This window comes from Mustela nivalis (assembly GCF_964662115.1).
Source record: "Mustela nivalis genome assembly, chromosome: 7".
NCBI classification, from domain to species: Eukaryota; Metazoa; Chordata; class Mammalia; order Carnivora; family Mustelidae; genus Mustela; species Mustela nivalis.
In genome coordinates, this window is record NC_139026.1 from 121,108,456 (window position 1) to 121,123,305 (window position 14,850).

Below are 14,850 nucleotides of genomic sequence, written 5' to 3' on the forward strand. Positions count from 1 at the left end.
ATTTTTTTACAGAATAATACAGCCCAAATCATGTCATTTTTAGTTGCCCTTCATTAGGCTTAACAGTTTCTGTGTAAAAAGGCTTTCCATAGATAATACCTGCCAGCAATTTCATAAAGAGGAAACAGAAACTCTGTGCGATAACCTGACTCACCCAGCACCCGGCAAGCAGTTCCAGAACTCACCCCAGGGCTCCTCATGTCAAGACCCTTGAAGCCACCAGCATGCCTCTGTCCAGGAGAACTCCCAAAGACTCTCCTGCTGGCTCCACCAGAAATGAGACTACAGAGAAAATACAGCATGTCCAAATATTTAGATGATCCATTGAGCGAAACTAGAAAGTCAAGTTTAACTTTTAAATGTTAAAAGTCTGCTCTGAATAATTTTGAATTATTCCTTAATTGTAACTCTTCTGATGAAAGGACTAATCAGTTAGGAAACATCACACAAATGAAAAGACATCATCCAAGTCTCTACCTGAACGCAGACAGCCACCTAACTAGATGCCGGCCATGCCACCACAACCTCAGCCCAATGAAATAAACACCATTAGATGAAGGAACACATTACATGTTAAAAACACGAACAGGAAATCTCATCTTCCCTTTCTATCTAATCAAAGCGATTGCCTACCAAAGAGATGTTCCAAATACCTTCGTAAGCCAGAAATAAACAGAGAAAATGGGACCCCCTGCCCCGTTCTCCCTGCAGAGAAACTCAGGAACTCTGGCACCCGCTCTAGATTGCTGACAGCTGCTTCGGTTTGACTTCGTGGCTCCACTAGAGACAAGGGAAAAGCCCAGGAGGTTTGGGGTTAAAGAGAAGTTTTACCTCCCGCCCCACAATGGATGTGACGTTTCTCCCAATGTACCTGCTGCTCTCTCTGAACGCTGATGTCCGGTGACAAGCCACATGACTGACTCAGATGCTGAGTTCAAAATTGGGTCTTGTGGAGCCAGGGTGGGGAAGTGTTGTCAGGTGGAGATAAGAAGTCACCCCCGACCCAAGGCCTGCACGCCTGCTCCAGTCCCTGGGAGGAGGGGAGACACATGCTTGTTTCTTACGTAGTAATTAGCTGCATTCTAAAGTTGAACAATGCCACCGTCCTTTCTGGAGAAGTGAAGTTACTCTTCAAAAAAAACACCCAATTCTTCGGCCCTCATCAAATTGAGTGGGATCTGGTTTCCGCTAGCCTCCAGGCCCCCACCAGGAGGACGCTCCTGCAGGATCCTGACAGCCCAACCACCACCTCCTGGAACAGGGAGGGGGCAAGTTGCTCAAGCTGGGGGAGGGCTCCAGGGTTTATTAGCGCCAAGACTGTGCCTCGGGGGCAGGAGCCTGGAGGACCCTCCTGCAGGACCCTGACAGCCCATTTCCACCAAACCTACAGACTGGGCGCAAAATGCTGAAGCTAGGGAACTGGTCTGCGGCTTGTTAGCGCCACACCTGTGGGTGGGGCGTGCAGGGGACAACTTGCTGACCTGGGGGCTGCTCAAGTTCCATTACTGGCACTGTGCCAGGAGACAGAGGCACCCCACTGAAGTTGGGGGCTGTGTGCTGTCTTTACATGCTCTCTTCCTGGGGAACACAGGGAACCCTGAAATGACCACAACCCATCCCACAAAAACTTGGCTGAGTGGACGCCCTGGAGTTCACTGGTCTGGGGGATAGGGCCAGTTGACAGATATGGGGCGGAAAGACTTAAGGGAAAAATAAATTCCACCCGAGTCATCATGATGAACTCACTTCACCCGCCCTTTGAAGACCCTACCCGCGGAAGCACCCCCCAGCCCTGGGTACACAGCGTGAACTTAAGGACTCAGGACCTCCCCACCCAAGCCCTCTCCCCTGCCCCCTCACCTTCCCCGTGTCTGCTTTCTGTGGCAGCTCAAGCTCTGCCCACGGAAGATGTAGCTCAACCGCCATGCACTGATTGGTCAGGGAGGATGGTTTCGTGAGCCCATTAGGTGCTGCACCTGTCTGTATCCAGCGACTCGCCCTTACATCCGCACCTCCCTGCTTTTTCAGGTGCTTCTGGAGAGGCCTCCTCACTCTAATACTAGGCTTAGTGAGGCAGACATGGGTGGGTCGTGGGCATGGCCTCCCCTCTTACAGACATCTGGCTCCTTCCGGGGACCCCTCTCCTGCAGACCACCCTCAGAGGCCTCCCCCTTCCCTTCCTGAACCAGCCCTGCCTGCAGAGCTGTTCCTGACTCCTGACAAGGTCAGCTGCTCTCAGACCTTCCCAGGCTTGGGCTTTAGGAAATGCAATAGTTTCCCACATTTTCATGGCAATTTTAAGACCCAGAAAGTAATGTTCTAGGCGGGAGGAGACTCACCTTCTTCTGGTAAGTTTCACCTTTTTTACCCATGGAGTGGACAGTGCTTCTCAGACCTTTGGAGCACCTTTCTAGAATGAGCCCATTTGTGCTGGAATATATATATATATATATACACATGCTTGTTCTGCAGGGAAGCTTCAGGATGAACAAGAAACACCGCCCTACGATGCTGTTGGGAATTGTGAACCAGGAACACTGATTTTACGCTTAAAAAGAAAACAATTGTTATTGTCGACACTAAATGAATGAACCCTTTTAAACATTTGAGAAAGAAAGGAAGAGAGTTTTACTCAAACCCAAGTCAAGATAGCTGCCTGGGAGACACATTCTTCACAAGGAAGGGAGTGCTCTGGGGAAGGAACATTTGAGGTAGGTTTCTATATTTGTTCTGTTTTGTTTTACATAGTTACACATAATCATGAGGAAGAACATTCCATAAAGTTACAGACTTTTCCTTATGTTTCCAGTATGTGCAAGTCAGTATGACTTTAATTTTATGAGAGCAGGAGAGGTTCTTCTGTTTTTCTTATCTTTATGTTTGTAATGGCATTTTGGGGGGGAGCTTTTCCTTCTTGAAGCAGATGTATAACATGTGCTTGGGGCAAAAATAGGGCCCATGGTCTGAGGTTTTGCCCAGTCATTTTGAACTTGGTAAAATGTTAAAGGATAGCTTCCCTGGGAGCCAGGATCTGGGCCCATGGATGGTAAAAGATTAAAATTTCCATTATCATTCTAAGCACTACTAAAGAGAGGACCTTGAGACAAAAGCACCTTTACAATACTACCAAGAAGTCAAAATGATGCCTACAGAAGGTTCCCTGTTCCAAGTTCCTTCCACAGGTAACAGAGGTGTTCACAGAACTCCTCCCTTTTTCCTGCCCGAATCTCTGAAGCACACAGATAACTTAGTCAAAATTTGAGAACATCCCGACATTTTAGAGATGTCTGGCACCCTTCCCTTATACTACAGAATGAAACAGTAGCTCATTGTCACAACACTAACTGAAACATGAAGTCCCCCTAAAGCTTGGCTACACTGCCTTAGTTTTTCCCATGCAGATTTTGACTCATGTAAGTCATAGTTATACCACATAAACACTACGATGGTTAGGAACTAAGTAATCACAAGCGAGGGAATAGTTTAGTGATGTTTATAAGCATTAGCACACTTTGTAGAAGAGGCTGAGCAGAGTATTTTTAAATAGTATTTCAGACCTGTCTTACAGCACACTCTGAACATACCAGAGTCTGAACCAATTTTAAAAAGATAGTTCTCTCAGGAACTTTAAAATGTCAGAAAAATATTCCAATGTCTCTATGCCTAGGTATCTTACTTAGAAATCCTCCACTCTTAATGATCATGATGGGCAGAGGTGAAAAGGCTAGCTGAATTCATTTCAGTGGACCAACCACACAAGAAAATCCTGAGACTTGAGTTATTTTCAGATTGAGAAGACCAAAGATAAGAAGGAAATAGTACTGTTTGGAACGAAAGGGATTTGGAGTCAGTTTGGGGATCTCACTTGGGTTTCTGACACTAAAATCCTCTGTGACTTGAATCATCTCTGAGCCCCTGCCTCACCATCTACACAATGTGCCCAATAGTATTTACATCATATTTGGAAGTTTATGAGAGAGAATTCCACAAAGAGCCAGCGTGATGGCTCTCAAGAGCAGGGGATCAGGAAGCCATGATTACTATAGGGGTCTATTTCTTTTCCTGAAGAAAGAACACATGTTGAACCCATATTTCTAAGACATGACTCACGAGATGATTTTCAAACCTTAAGGAAGGTCAAGAAGCTGTTATTGTGTCATATTTCACTCAGAAAGCATGCTGTTGGACTGGTGAGGACAAGACAATAGCACCATCATCACTAGGGGTGTGGAGCTTCCCATTTCCGTATGGCCATTCTGTCCCCCTTAGGTCAGGGCCATCAGAAAGGGCAGCGTGGGCGGGGGGCACCATCATCACTAGGAGCAGGGATCTTCCCATTTCCATATGGCCATGTTGTCCCTTTTAGCTCAGGGATACCACAAAGGGCAGTGTGGGGGGACCACAGGTCAAGGCCGCCACGTGTGGCTCGGGCAGGCAGAACCCTGACTTAATTAAGGCTAAACTGTCTAGCTCCTTTTACTGCTCTTCACATATAGCGAGGCCTTGTCTGTGAGCTCTGATGCAGGAAATGTTGAGAATCTCCCTTGTGATCCCTGTCTGAGCCTTAGGATATGTAGCAAATTTAATTTTTAAACATTGAGGGAATTCCTGTTTTTCTTTCCTTATGACTATGTCTCAATTCCCCTGTGGTCTAAAAATCCAGTCTACTTAGTTTCAGGTTTTAAAACGTGTAGACTTGATTCATGGCCCAACATTTCATCTACTTGGGACAATATCCTAGGACCACTGGAAAAGAATGTATTCTCTACTTAACATGTAATGTTCCAGATATGTCAACTAGGTTACATTTGTTACCAATGTTTCATTTGCTTCTTCTATCACATATGGAGAAAGGTATATTAAAATCTTCAAACAATACTACATAAGTTAACATTGCACTGGAGCATCTATCCAGTGTTAAAAGGCAAGAGAAACAAAAAGAGTAAGAATTGAGGGGGTAATTATGGCTATTCACAGATAATATGAGGGTGCACATAGAAAATACAAAATCTTCTATAAATATACTATGAGAATTCCAAATGGAAAACTTGCACATCTTAGAACCAGGAAAGCAATCCAGAAAGCAGCCACGGGAAGAGGCTTCTTATGTATGGAAGGAGGAACATCAGAATAATGTCAGACTTGTTCTCAGAGACCTGACAAGCCAGAAAGGGCTAGGAAGACATATTCAGGATACTCAGTGAGAAGAACATGCAGCCAAGGATGCCTTATCCAGCAAGGCTGTCATTCAAAGAAGAAATAATACCTATTCCTTTGAAGCCCTTTCAAAAAATAGAAACAGAGGGGAAATTTCCAGACTCGTTCTATGAGACCAAAACCAGGCAAAGACCCCATCAAAAGGGAGGATTACAGAGCAATATCCCTGACGAACATGATTGCCAAAATACTCAACAAGATCCTAGCCAATAGGATCCAACAGTACATAAAAAGGATTATCCATTGCGACCAGGTGGAATTTATTCCTTACATGTCAGGGTGGTTCAACTTTCGCAAATCAATTGACACGATAGAGCACATTAATGAAAGAGAAGACAAGAACCATAGCATCCTCTCAAGAGATGCAGAAAAAGCACTTCACAAAATACAGCCCCTTTCCTGATTAAAAGTCTTCAGAGTATAGAGATAGAGGAGACAGTCCTCAGTTTCATAACCATCTATGAAAAGCTCACAGTGAATACCATTCTCAATGGGGAAGAGCTGAGAGCGCTTTCCTTCAGGTCAGAAACACAAGAGGGAAGCCCACTCTCACCAATATTGTTCAACATAGTACTGGAAGTCCCAGCATCAGTAATCAGACTACGAAAAGAAAAAAAAGGCATTCAAATTGGCAAAGAAGTCAAACTCTGCCTCTTCACAGATGCCATGATACTTTATGTGGAAAATGCAAAATACTCCACCACCAAATTACTATAACTCATAAACAGTTCAGTGTTGTGGCAGGATATGAAACCAATGCACAGAAGTCAGTTGCTTTTCTATACACTAGCAATTTAACTATAGAAAGAGAAATTAGGGAATCGATTCCACTTAAAATAGCACCCAAACTTGTAAGATAACTTCAAATAACTGTAAGATAACTTCAAATAACCCTAACCAAAAGGTTAAGGATCTATACTCTAGAAACTACAGAACATTTATGAAAGAAAAGGAGAAAGACACAAAAAGATGGAAAACTATTCCATGCTCATGGATCTGAAAAATAAACATGGCTAAAATGTCTGTGCTGCCCAGAGCAATCTACACATTCAATGCCAACCCTATTAAAATACCATGGGCATTTTTTCCATAGAATTGGAACAATCCTAAAACTTGTATGGAACCAGAAAAGGCCCCATACATCCAAGGAAAGGTTGATCAAGAAAACCAAAGCTGGGGGCATCACAATGCCTGACCTCAAACTATATTACAAAACTGTGACAGCATGGTATTTGCACAAAAACAGACACGTAGATCAATGTAAAAGAATAGAGACCGCAGAAATGGACCCTCAACTCTATGGTCCACTCATCTTTGACAAAGCAGGAATGAATACCCAATGGAAAAAGACAGTCTCTCCAATTGATGGTGCTGGGAAAATTGGACAGCCACATGCAGAAGATGGAAACGCAACCATTCTCTTACAAACTCAAAATGGATGAAAGACCTCAATGTGAGACAGGAATCTATCAAAATCCGAGAGAAGAACATAGGCAGTCACCTCTTGGACCAGCCACAGCAACTTCTTCCTAGACACATCACCAAAGGCAAGGGAAACAGAAGCAAAAATGCACTATTGGGACTTCAGTAAGATAAAAAGCTTCTGCACATCAAAGGAAACAGTCAACAAAATAAAGAGGCAACCCACGGAATGGGAGAAGATGTTTGCAAATGACATGTCATAGAAAGGGCTGATATCCAAGATCTATAAAGAACTTCTCAAACTCCACACCGAAAAAACAAATAACCCCATCAAGAAATGGGCAGAGACATGAACAGACATTTCTCCAAGACATGCAAACAGCTAACAGACACATGACAAAATGTTCAACATCACTTGCCTCAGGGAAATACAAGTCAAAGCCACAACAAGATACCACCTTCCACCAGTTAGAATGGCCAAAAATGAACACGTCAGGACATGACAGATGTTGGCGAGGATGAGAGCAAGCTGGTGCAGCAACTCTGACAAACAGTATGGAGGTCCCTCAAGATGTGAAAAATAGAATTACCCTTCTACCCAGCAACTTCACTACTGGGTATTTACCCCAAAGACACAGACATAGTGAAAAGGAGGGACACCTGCTCCCCAATTTTCACAGCAGCAATGTCCACAATAGCCAAACTATGGAAGGAGTCAAGATGACCTTCAACACATGAGTGGGTAAAGAAGATGTAGTTCATCTATACAATGGAATATTCCTCAGCCATTAGAAAAGATGAATACCTACCATTTGCCCTGACATGGATGGAACTGGAGGGGATTATGCTGAATGAAATAAGTCTGGCGGAGATGGTTTTGTTCATATGTGGAATGTAAGAAATAGTGTGGAGGACCACAGGGGAAGGGAGGGGGAAATGAATGGGAAGAAATCAGAGAGGGAGACAAACCATGAGAGAGTCTGGACTCTGGGCACCAAAGTGAGGGCTACAGACAGGAGTAGGACGGGGTAACAGGGTGATAGGTATTAAGGAGGGCACGTGTTGTGATTAGGACTGGGCGTTACATGCAACTAATGAATCATTGAACATTACATCAAAAACAAAAGTTGTACTGGATGATGCCTAACTGAACATAATAAATAAAGAAAAATGCTTTCTACATGAAAAGCATATAATAATGGGTACAGAATTTCAGATGTGCAAGATGAAATATTCTCAAGACACGTTTCACAGCAGTGTAAATATACTTAACAAAACCGGACTTTATACTGAAAATGTTTAAAATGGCAAAATCAATGTTAGGATTCCTTATGATTTTTTAAAAGTACACTCTGTATGATTCCATTTTTATAAAGACTTCATTAATTTATTTTAGAGAGAGCGACCGTGTGGCACGAGACTGGTGGGAGAGGCAGGAGGGGGGGAAGAGAGAACTGTGAGCTCACACTGCACTGAACACAGACCCTACATGGGGCTCAGTCCCTCACCATGAGATCACATCCTGAGCCAAAATCAAGATTCAGCGGCTTAACTGACTGATCACACACACACACCCCCATCTCCTTGGGCATTAGTATGGGTGCATTCCCTTCTCTCTCCCGCACTGCTGGGGACAGTGGCGAACACTCCTGAAAATACATCTGTGAAAAATCATGCCAGAGTTTCCTGGGGTGAGTCTGAGTACGAGCATGGCTAGGAGATGGGTGCACCTGCGGCCTGGGCTGGGTGCTGCTCACCCAGATGGGCCTCCCATCACCGTTCTCTCCAGGGGACACCCATGTCCTCAGGCACCTGAGGGCCAAACAGCCTAGGAATTCACCTTCTCTGGCAGAGGACAGATGGGATTTCTTTCTCTGGCCATGAATATGAACCCTAATCCTGGGGAAGGAGAGCTTTCCTGGGACTTCTGGCCCAGCCAGGCAGCCATGGCCACCATGTATGTGACAGAGCCAGAGGAGCTGGGCCTTGGAGAGAACGAGTGCCTTAAACCAGCCTTGTGTAGGGCATGTGGGAGCAGCAGCCCCTGCTTCTGGGGGAGCAGAGATGTGTGCAGGAGGGAGGCTGGGGTGGAGCCTTCTAAAACACACCACAGTCCCTTCCATGGGCCTGAAACCAGCAGGAAGGGAGCTCTGAGGACAGAGACGCCAGGAGGATTCCCATCCAGGGAAAGGGGGCCTGCTGGAGGGTGCTGAAGCCACCAGTCCTGCCGGCCAGAGGCCCTTTACCCAGGATCACCTCTGGTGCTTCCTTAGCATGTTGTCCGTGTACATGTATGGACAGCAATTGGCCCACTCAGTGTTGCTGCACTGCCAGAGATGGAGTGCAGCTGGTGGGCCAGGCTGTAGCTATAGGATAGAGAGACACATATGACATAGTACGAGCCACACTCTGGTCTCCCTCCCCAAAGCCTACCTGGAGCTGGCGTTTGGGTGCCCTAGGGGCCAGCACACAACAGAGTCTGCGGGACCAGGGAGCCATAGCCCCAAGGGACAGTCCCCCTGTCCTCTCCCAGCTCCGGTCCCGCATCAGCTTTCCTCACTGTGGGGCTCCAGGACCCGAAACCAGGCCCCATAGGGCTGGCTTGACTCTAGCTTGTAATGAGTTTGCAGCCTCCCAGAGCGCCTGGATTTCCTGGGGCTGGAGGGAAGACTGGCTGCGGACAGGCCTGCACTTAGCTGGACCCTGGGACTGAGTATGCATTTCTGGCCCCTGGATGGGGGATATTCAGTGACCTTTGCATACCCAGATGTCTTGTACCTTGACCTTGTACATGGAGCCTTGCTGCCCAGGATGAGCATGATTCGGGGGCTCAGAGGACTTTGGGGCCACAGAGCTGGTGGTGATGAGGAAATGTGGGGGCCCGGTCAGGTGAGGACATGGTTCTCTTTCATGTGCACAGCATGGCTGGCTCATGGTACAGGTACTGTGTGCAGGGCCCCTGTGCTCAACTGGCCCTCTCGGGAGGGAGGCCTGGTGCACCTGTCCTCCACCTACCCCTGGAGGAGTGGCCAAGTTCAAGCATTTCCATGTCCAGCCCTTAGGGAGAGTTGGGAACATGGGGTCAAGAGAGGCAGGGACATGCCTAGGACAAATTAGGGGTAAAGAGTCCAAGGAGTGGGGATGCTCTCCAGCCATGGGCAGCCCCAACCCCCCCTCATGAGGTTTGCATGGGGGTGAGAGCCCCACAGATTCTTGAGGATAGCTACCCACCCTGTCCCATGTGGGGACATGAACTTCAACATCCCCAGACAGGTGGAGAAATGTACACCTGCACGGACGGACACACACACACACACACACACACACACACACACACACCCCTCAGACTGACCAGATGGGGATCAGATGGGAAGACATCCTGGGAGTGAGGTGGGTGACAAGGAGGCAAGGAAAAAGAGGTCAGAGAGAGCCGAGCCGGGGGACAGGGGCATCAGGACCACTGGCAAGAACCCAGATCCATAGCATGGGGAGGGGAGACAGGCCAGATTGATGGTCGGGGGTTCCCCAAAGGGCCAGGGGGGTGCCAGGACACTGGGAGAAGGGTCTGGGTTCTGGCGTCCATCACCACCTGGGCCACTGGAAGTAGGAAGAGATAATGCCCCCATGCCCAAGTCCAGATGGGGCTTCAGCACAAAGGGCCTCAGTTTACTCTTCTGTCAATTGGGCTGCAGAGATGGCATGTCCTAGGTTCCCGCAGGCTTGTAGAAAAGTCTGTTGGCCTTGGGTCTCCATCCCTGACCCACTGTGCTCCCAGTCCTGGGAAAATGCTTTGTACTCCCTGGAGGTCCTTCTGAGCACAGGACAGCCTGGGGACTCGGCCGCCTGATGACCTGGCTTGGCAGAATGAGGCAGAGCACTGAACCGCTGGTCGGGGGACCAAGCTCAGGAACCGCCCCCCTGCATACTGTGGCAGCCTCAGTGTCCCCATTTGGAAGAGGTTCCAGAGTCAGGGCTCTGGTCAGGGTGAGGAGGCCTTAGGAAGGAACGAAGCACACGACAGGAGAGGGAAACAGGGACAAGGGAGGCTTCTGGGGTTTCTCACATCACCCCCAGATCTCCCAGATCCTGTTCTTGGGAGAGAGACGGAGGGAGACACACAGAGAAGGCAGAGACAAGAGAAAGAACACAAGAGAGGGAACCAGGAGAAGTCAAAGACTTTCTTCAACTGGCTTGGGAACAATAGCCCATGATTTCGCCCTAGTCTAGTCCTGAGAGCGCCGTCACACAGGCCATCCCCCTGGAGGGCTGAGAATTCCACAGGGATGTGGGACCAGGATTCGGGAATTGCCAAGAACCACTGTGGGGACTGCCCAGCACATGGGTGCCGAAGAGGCCCTGGGACCTGAGCCTAAACCAAATGGGAGTCCCTCCCTGGAAGTCTGAGTCACAAGAGGACAAGGTTGGAATCAGTTCACTGCAACCTTCCCACAGGGCTGGGAGACAGGCAGGAGGAGGGTGGCTTTGCCTGGACCCCAGAGCAGATCCAGGCCCCTCTGAGCTGTGTTCTATGCCCCGCCCAGCCCCCGCTCATCCCTGCATTCCCACGGGTGCGTACCAGCCTCCTGTGAGGGATGTACAGAACATATTTCTACTCCCTAGGAGTAGAAACCAGAAGCCCCCACTGGGCAGGCGGGGAGCCGGGGAGGCCCTGAGAAGCACAGGGTCTGTCCAGGCTCATAGCCCTGGGCACGAGCAAGAACCCAGTCCAAACCCAGCCCTGTATCCTCACAGTGGGGACACTGGCTGCCCCCAGGCCTCGCAGGTGCTGTGGGTGGGCTGTGTGGCTGTCACTGTATGGACGGGGCATGGAGCAGAGGCTGAGCATTGAGCACGCGGGGGAGGGGGACCCACTGGGCGGGGCTCTTGTGTGGGAGGAAGTGGTTGGTAAGCAGACCCCAGGCAGTGGTGACCTCACTTTCCTCACAATAGAGCCCAACACAATTGGGGACCCAGGTAACCAGGCACCCACACACAGAGACAGCCCCCCGCCCAGCTCATTTTGTTGCGGATCTTTGAATAAGCAACATGTTCTGTTGTGTTCCTACATGTGGAGGCTGCAAGCTGAAGAAATCATGCCCTGCACATGCTTTCCCTCACTGGGGATGTTGTCTTAAGGCTCCCCGATGGCTCTGGCCATTTGGCCAAAGGAAGAGAAAGGTAACACCATGAGGCCCAGAGCCAGCCCCCAGCCCCACATGCTCTGATTCAACCTGTGCAGCGCTAGGTCCCTCCCCATGCTTGTGTGTGTGTGTGTGTGTGTGTGTGTGTGTGTGTAAAGGCTCTAGTGAGGTGCGCCCACCCCATTCAAGAACAGGCTGACAAGGGGTCAGATGCCCGGTTGGCAGTTCATGTTCACACCCAGGTCGAGGCTGGCTGGGTGGGTTGTGGGCGTGGGAGGCTGCCTCCTGTGAGAGTAGGGACAGTAGCTTCCCCCAGGGTGTATCCCGTGTCCTGCAGGTATGGGTCCCTGTCCCAGGTGTGGCGCTGTGCACACACCGTCTGGGTCTGATCTGGGAGCGGCAGGGCGGTGAGCAGGAAGACAGGGAGGACGGCTGGGCAGGGCTCTAATGGTCGGGGCTGGCTCCCGGGGTCTGTCTGTGCAGAGCACTAGTGACGATGAAATAGGAAGGAGGCTGGCGGACACCCGCTCCATCTCCCTGACCAGGAGAGTGACCGTACCGGGCTCTGCAGGAGCAGGGACTGGGGACTCCGGGGGAAGGCCGCTGACACTGCCCGTGTGCCTACACCACCGCGTGGTCCAGGAGCCGGAGCCCATGCAGGCCGAGCCTGAGGGTGAGAAGGCCGGGGCTGGGGCATGTGGGTGTCTGCGGGTGGGTCGGTGCCAGGCCCCAAGGGCAGGAGACCCCAGAGGCTGGTGTGGGGCCAGGAGCCAGGACTGGGCTCAGAGCTCGCAGCGGGCGGACTGCAGTCAGGGAGATGTCCCGGTGAGGGTTCCTCCGTGGCTGCGGCTTCTCCGGGAGGCCCTGGGCTGAGCTCTGTCTCTGCAAAAGCACATGGAGAGACAGGCATGCCGGGGCGCTTTCCTCCTGTCATAGCTGCTCCGTCGGAGGAGCCAGAGCTGGCCCCACCTGCATCCACAGCTCCAGAGGCGGGGATGGTGCCTGCAGGGACTTCAGGAGGAGACCCGGAGCCAGCAGGTGACTGGGCTCCTGGCCACAGCGAGGCTGACTCTGTCCGGGAAGAGCTGGGGTCTGCCCCTGTCCCGGGGCCTGCCTTTGCTATGGATCCTGCCCCTGACAACACCTGTGCCTCTGCTCTGGAATCCGCCCCTGCTCCTCCCCCTCCTCCTCCTCCTGAGGAGCGCCCAGAGCCCCTTCTGGTGCCCACAGCCTTCCTCCTAGAACAGTTACCCTTTGTTCTATCCCCCGACCCTGGCAACCTGCAGGAACGTTTTGTGCCCGACGTGTACATTTTTCCTTTCTGCTATATACTGATTTTGATTTTGTCTTTACATGTTCTGTATACTATTTATCATTCGTTTTAAAAATAAAATACTTGTTTTCAATTAAACGTGTCATGAGTATAATTACACTCCCAGTGTTTACCCACACATGACAGAACATTGCTGCAGGATATCTCCTTCCCCAAAGGAGACCCTGAACCCAAAGCCCTACCTGGCCATTTGTCCTCCAGCCCAGATGCTTGTACCCCTGAGCTGCTTTCTCTCTCCCTGGGGAGAAGGTGAAGATCGGGAGGTCGATGCAGGTCCACTGGAGAGAAGGATGACTGGGAACAGTGAGCAGCACCTATTCTGGGCAGCAGGTGCAGCCACACCTAGCCATGCCCGGCCTGGCACTCACCCCCGGCCACTCTGGCGCGGTCTTTCACGGAGGTACCATCGGGAGTGTTCAGCGCAATGGTGGAGGAAAGACCGGGAATGGAACAGCGCTAACGCCCTAGGACACGGTGGGATCCTCAGTCCCAGTCCTTATGGCAGAATGTCCTGTAGCTACTGTCCCAGAGTCATCGGGGGCACGAGATCTAGAAAGCACCTCCTGGGACCCCCTCCTGCCACCCTGCTCCTGGGAACATCGGAGTTGTTGAGGAAGTGGAGAGGATCCAGGGTGACAAAGGGCCAAGGAGAAGGAAGCACAGCACCGAGAGGACAGATGGACGTGCCCAGTGCCACCAATTTGGGCCCGGGCTGTGATGCCCTCCGACCTCACCCTAAATAATGGTTCCTGATGTGTGCACCTGGCTTCGGGGTTTCCCTCCCCCCCCACTTACTCACCCTCCCATTCATCATCCCCCCACCCCCTGCTCCTTCCCCTCTACCCCTTTCCCCACTGCATCACCCACTCTGCCCCCCTCCCTCTCATGCTCCCTCCCTCCCTCTGACACTCCTCCCTTGTGCTCCTCTCTCCCTCTCAAGCCTCCTCCTCCCCACCCTACCCTCTTCCTCCTCTCCACTTCCTCGTTCCCCCTCGCTGCCCCCCTCCCATCTCAGCCTCCCCCTCCCCTGCCTTCCTCCTCTCCCCCTCCCTGTTGTCCCGCTCCATCTCCTTTCCCTCCCTTCTCCCCCTCCCTCTCTCATGCCCTCCTGCATTCAGCAGAGGATCTGGGGGTCACAGGACCACTGGGGCTTCATCAGGGAGCACCCCCAGCCCACGTGGTCATGTCCACTGGGGCAGGTGATGGGGCAGGCCTCAGGGCTAGCCGTGGTGATGAGCACCAGGAATCTGCTCCTGAAACAGAGGCCCGTTTCACAAAGAAAACAAGGGAGAGACCCATGCTTAGCACTTCCTCTAGGAAAATCTAGTCCCCAAGATTGATGAAAAGTAAATACATCCTAGACTTCATGCACCATGAGTGCTAATGGCTCTATAATCCCTGATTCCTACAAGCAACAAAGAGTAAATCATCCAGCGATGACTGTGGGTTTGTGACACAATGTTTCTGACCAAATGACAGTGTTTCAACCATCATCTCCAGCACCTCCGAGTGTTCCCAGGGTCTCTGCGAGCCTCTGATCCTTCCACCGACCTCCTTGGGAAGCTCTGTCCTGTCATGTTCCTTGTCTCCTGCCTCTCCTGTGACCTTCTGGTGGTCTATCTCCCCCCACCGGGACACCCCTGCCAGGATTTCCTGTGCCCCTTGGCTGGGTGCCCACATCGCACACTGGGCTCCAAGAGCCCCATGCTTTGTGCAGGCCTGTGTGCTCCCTCTGGG

At 50.5% G+C, this 14,850-nt stretch overlaps 1 long non-coding RNA gene across 3 annotated transcripts; it reads left to right on the plus strand.

Annotated features, from left to right (window-relative positions):
• Positions 1-2,615: 2,615 nt before the first annotated feature.
• On the plus strand, positions 2,616-13,135 carry LOC309868720. 3 transcript variants are annotated; one of them, XR_014313812.1, is made up of 4 exons: positions 11,088-11,207; positions 11,714-11,817; positions 12,264-12,453; positions 12,717-13,135. It is a non-coding gene; the product is annotated as an uncharacterized lncRNA (long non-coding RNA). The 3 variants fall into 3 exon arrangements; XR_014313811.1 differs by lacking the exons at positions 11,088-11,207; positions 11,714-11,817 and adding an exon at positions 2,616-2,711; XR_014313813.1 differs by lacking the exon at positions 11,088-11,207 and having other exon boundaries at positions 11,673-11,817.
• Positions 13,136-14,850: the final 1,715 nt, after the last annotated feature.